Genomic DNA, 5,843 nt, shown 5'->3' with positions numbered 1-5,843 from the left:
GAGATCATGTATATGTCATGAAAATGTCAGTGTAAGAGATCTTGTATATGTCTTGACAATGTCATGGTAAGAGATCTTGTATAATTTGTCATTAAAATGTCATGGTTAAAGCGGGCACCATGTAAGGGGGATGAACTATTGATTACAATGTCATGATTAAATGACACACCTGTGTTACACCACCAATAGGTAATATCTCCACCTTGTTAGTGGATATCTGGTGTCGGACTACTGACTGAAGGGAATACAACAGCAAGTTATCTGTAGTGAAATTCAAACAGAAGTCTCATTAATCTCTGTATGGTCTGTTAAATGTTTCAGAATGATGCCAGATAAATAAAATACATCCACTTCATCTAGTCCCCACATGTGGTGTGGCTCTGTCCCCTGTGATAGACTCTTAAAGTTAACTCTAAAGATATCTCAAAGCAAATTGTTTTCTAATGTTATTCAACATTGAACAGTTAATAACACAAGTCACTAAGAGTCAGTGACAGTCTTGGTGGAACGGCAGACCCCAGATTATCTTTCAAGGCCTTTGATTTCAAATGTGTTTAATTATGTAAGCCCCTATTGTGAAATGAGGGTGGGGTTGGGAGTAGGTGGGGTATGGTGAGGGGATATATAGAGATACCTTTGTCCCCACCGTGAAATGAGGGGGGGGTATGGGGAAGGGGATATAGGGGGGTATGGGGAGGGGACATATAGAGATACCATGTCCCTACCGTGAAATGAGGGTTGGGGTTTGGGAGTAGGTGGGGTATGAGGAGGGGACATATAGAGATACCATGTCCTTACCGTGATATGAGGGTGGGGATTTGGGAGTAGGCGTGATATGGGAAGGGGATATATAGAGATACCTATGTCCCCACCGTGAAATGAGGGTGGGGGTTTGGGAGTAGGCGGGGTATGAGGAGGGGACATATAGAGATACCATGTCCCTACCGTGAAATGAGGGTGGGGGTTTGGGAGTAGGCGGGGTATGAGGAGGGGACATATAGAGATACCATGTTCCTACAGTGAAATGAGGGTGGGGGTTTGGGAGTAGGTGGGGTATGAGGAGGGGACATATAGAGATACCTATGCCCCTACAGTGAAATGAGGTGGAGTTGGGAGTAGGCGGGATATGGGAAGGGGATATATAGAGATACCTATGTCCCCACCGTGAAATGAGGGTGGAGTTGGGAGTAGGTGGGGTATGAGGAGGGGACATATAGAGATACCTATGTCCCCACCGTGAAATGAGGGTGGGGTTGGGAGTAGGTAGGGTATGAGGAGGGGACATATAGAGATACCTATGTCCCCACCGTGAAATGAGGGTGGAGTTGGGAGTAGGTGGGGTATGAGGAGGGGATATATAGAGATACCTATGCCCCTACAGTGAAATGAGGGTGGAGTTGGGAGTAGGCAGGTATGGGGAGGGGATATATAGATACCTATGTCCCCACCGTGAAATGAGGGTGGAGTTGGGAGTGGGTGGGGTATGAGGAGGGGACATATAGAGATACCTATGCCCCTACAGTGAAATGAGGGTGGGGTTGGGAGTAGGCGGGGTATGAGGAGGGGACATATAGAGATACCTATGCCCCTACAGTGAAATGAGGGTGGAGTTGGGAGTAGGCGGGATATGGGAAGGGGATATATAGAGATACCTATGTCCCTACCGTGAAATGAGGGTGGGGGTTTGGGAGTAGGCGGGGTATGAGGAGGGGACATATAGAGATACCATGTCCCTACCGTGATATGAGGGTGGGGGTTTGGGAGTAGACGGGATATGGGAAGGGGATATATAGAGATACCTATGTCCCTACAGTGAAATGAGGGTGGGGTTGGGAGTAGGCGGGGTATGAGGAGGGGACATATAGAGATACCTATGTCCCCACCGTGAAATGAGGGTGGGGTTGGGAGTAGGCGGGGTATGAGGAGGGGACATATAGAGATACCTATGTCCCCACCGTGAAATGAGGGTGGAGTTGGGAGTAGGTGGGGTATGAGGAGGGGACATATAGAGATACCTATGCCCCTACAGTGAAATGAGGGTGGGGTTGGGAGTAGGCGGGGTATGGGGAGGGGATATATAGATACCTATGCCCCCACCGTGAAATGAGGGTGGAGTTGGGAGTAGGCGGGGTATGAGGAGGGGATATATAGAGATACCTATGCCCCTACAGTGAAATGAGGGTGGGGTTGGGAGTAGGCGGGGTATGAGGAGGGGACATATAGAGATACCTATGCCCCTACAGTGAAATGAGGGTGGGGTTGGGAGTAGGCGGGGTATGAGGAGGGGACATATAGAGATACCTATGCCCCTACAGTGAAATGAGGGTGGGGTTGGGAGTAGGCGGGGTATGAGGAGGGGACATATAGAGATACCTATGTCCCCACCGTGATATGAGGGTGGAGTTGGGAGTAGGCGGGGTATGAGGAGGGGACATATAGAGATACCTATGCCCCTACAGTGAAATGAGGGTGGAATAGGGAGTACTTTTTTGTTTTTGTGTGGGTTCTGTGATAAAGACCCTAAAGATATAACTGTACATTATGGTTATACTGAGTGCAAACGGTTGGTCCGACTCCTCTACAATGTGTATATTGATATGGCAATTAAGGTATACATGTAATACTGTAAGATTTTACATTTTATGGGTGAAAATTTAACTGTTGATCCTGACCTATAACATTGGCTTAGTAAATCTGTCATAGCTTGCGTTAACAAAGAGAAAGCCTATGTATGATTGATGATCGTCCCTTGACTCTCTTGCATGCATTGATCAGTTTCAATCTCGAAGCGATCATAAATCAAAAAGGCAATTGTTTGGAGTTTCGTACCAGTTGACACTGGAGGACATGCATTATGCACCAGGAATTGTTGTTAACAGGATAAGGACAGGAGTTACTGATATGTTAGCATAATCTGTGTAGAGTTCTGTACCCTAAGTATTTGGTCACTAGTTCAGTAAACTGCATCAGCTCAAGGATATACAAATATTCACCAAATCTAATGAAAAAAAGTGCTACAAAGTTTTAGGAATATTACTGACTGACTCTTTTAGTTTTGCATTGATACAGAACAAAGAATTTCCAGTTTATCAAGGGGTATAACTCTCCAACATTAAGTTGCACAAAGCTGTCCCAGACCTTTCAACACTAGCTGGATGCTCTACCCACTGAGCTACTGATGATCAATCATGTCCAGTATCAGATATCGGCATCGCGATATATCACGATTGCAGAGAAGAGACAATGATATCGTTAAAAAAAACTTATATCTACGATATCGTCGTCAGCCGTAACCCATCATGTGTTAGTTGGAAAGGAAACAAAAACATTGCACAGTCGGACACGGACAGAATCTGATTGACTTGTAAACAAACATCTAATTAAAAGTATCACAAATAAACGTTCGTTTTGATGAATGTTTCACTTTATTTATTTACAAATTACACTCTATATTGTACTTTCATGATTGGTCCCCCAAACATGACTTATATTTCCATAAATTCCTTTTATATTTTACTCGGCAAAAATCGTGATATTATCGTGACGATATCGTCAAATTTTGACGATATCGCGATGCACATTTTCTCTACGATAACAGCTCTACCCACTGAGCTACTGATGATCAATCATGTCCAGTATCAGAATTACAATTATATATTGCAAAGGTAAAAGGTCAAGACACTGAGTTTTACTATAATTTCTTGATGAAGCCATAATTTCTAACCTGTTTAAGATATATGGCTTAAAGAATTTTCAGAAGAGGAAAGTATTACTTACTGATTAATAAAAGGACACAATTCGCATGTCATCAAATAATCTTCAAGATTTAAGCTAAGGTTTTCATCAGTTTAGTTTGAAGTCTTATTTTAGATTTCAGTATGTGTTTATAAAATGGCCAATCAAACTGACAATACATTTAGAAAAGTCACCCCTAGGAGAGATAGTTATCTTGTTGATAAACAATTACACGGGTATAGATGGAGATTGAGATAGTACAATTATAACATATTCTCTACTATTATTCCAGTTAAATGCATAAAGACTATTATAATTTTCTCACAATAACACTTTAAGAATGAGCAACAATAGAAAATGTTCACCTGTAATTTGTCTCCCCTGCACAGCCCAGGTGTACGGAGTCGTACTGTCATTTAGACTCAAGGGTACATTGATATTGGTGTTACGTTGACAAGGCCTAATGATGACTTTAATCAACAAAGCAGTTTTGTTACCAGAGTAGGAAGATATGTTTCATCAAACAACTCTCCATGTCTGACAGTGAGATGACATAGGGCACTAAAGTGGTAGCACCCGGTCCGCACTTCACCACCCGGCACCGCTTACTCGGCTGTACTGTAAGGACTTCTAGTGTAACACAACCTCTGTATAAAATTACCTACAGTTAGCACGATGAATTATGTCTTATGCTGAAGACAAGTGTTGATAATTCGTGTCACCGATTCTCATCCCTCTCAGTGCTCAAATGACTTGTGACCTTATGATGGGAATTAGAAACCAGGACCTTGAATGGTTACAGCGTGTTAATGGTTATTAAAGCCGGGACTATTGGTGAAATCTTACTGAATGGCACAAACTCTGCTTAGGAGACTTTTCTGATTTATAAATTCAATAAATGATATTCATATATAGGCTATATCAAGACGATATTTTTAATTGGACCTTATTTCCACCCTAATGGGAAAGGGCAAGGGAATTATTTAGAATTTAAATTGAACAATCAATGTATATAAAAGGTCTGAAAGGAAATTTTCTTGCTAAGGTTTTCTCATTTCGATTATCTTATATACTTCCTACAGAATTCATTAATGTTAAAGAGGGAACGGAGTATAGTTTGGTGGAGTATCTTACTTTCTTTATGTTAAGCCAATAATGAATACCATTTATTATGAAGGAATATTTCAAGTTTTAGCTCGATTCCCAATCCTTACTCTAAGAAATTCTTTTACCAGATTTCAAAGTTTTCTTCCCATTTACAAGTAAAAGTCCTTTCCTAATTACTTGAGCATGTTGCATATTAGGATACCATGCAACCAGAAGAACCTTTCAGATAGTTTATGATCAGAGCATGACCAGACCATGTACACAGATCAATATATGCTTAAAATATGATTTGATACAACTTAGCATTATAGATATGAAAAAATCTCCCAGGCTAAAAAAAGTCATTTTAATTGCATGAAGTTGCATGGTGAAATATAATTAGAAAAACAGTTTTCTGCATGGAAAATAATAAAAACAAGTAAAAATAGTTTTACAAAGGAAAACCTGCGGTCACCAACATTGTATGAGGTTGGGAATAGATAAAGACATTTTATATTTGATCAAATATCAAATAGAAAGAATCCTTTTAGGACTGTTTACATCATATGTTTAATATACAACCAAACCTGTCTATAAAGACCATCCAAGGGCCAATTAAACCTGTCTATAAAGACCATCAAAGGGTCAGTCAAACCTGTCTATAAAGACCTTCCAAGGGCCAATTAAACCTGTCTATAAAGACCATCAAAGGGCCAGTCAAATCTGTCTACAAAGACCATCAAAAGGTCAGTCAAACCTTTCTATAAAGACCACCAAGGGCAGTCAAACCTGTCTATAAAGACCACCCAAGGGTCAGTCAAATCTGTCTATAAAGACCATCCAAGGGTCAGTCAAACCTTTCTATAAAAACCACCCAAGGGTCAGTCAAACCTTTCTATAAAAACCACCCAAGGGTCAGTCAAACCTTTCTATAAAAACCACCCAAGGGTCAGTCAAACCTTTCTTTAAAAACCACCCAAGGGTCAGTCAAACCTTTCTATAAAAACCACCCAAGGGTCAGT

Source organism: Argopecten irradians, chromosome 1 (assembly GCF_041381155.1).
Source record: "Argopecten irradians isolate NY chromosome 1, Ai_NY, whole genome shotgun sequence".
Lineage (NCBI taxonomy): Eukaryota > Metazoa > Mollusca > Bivalvia > Pectinida > Pectinidae > Argopecten > Argopecten irradians.
Note: the sequence above shows the minus strand (reverse complement) of the source record.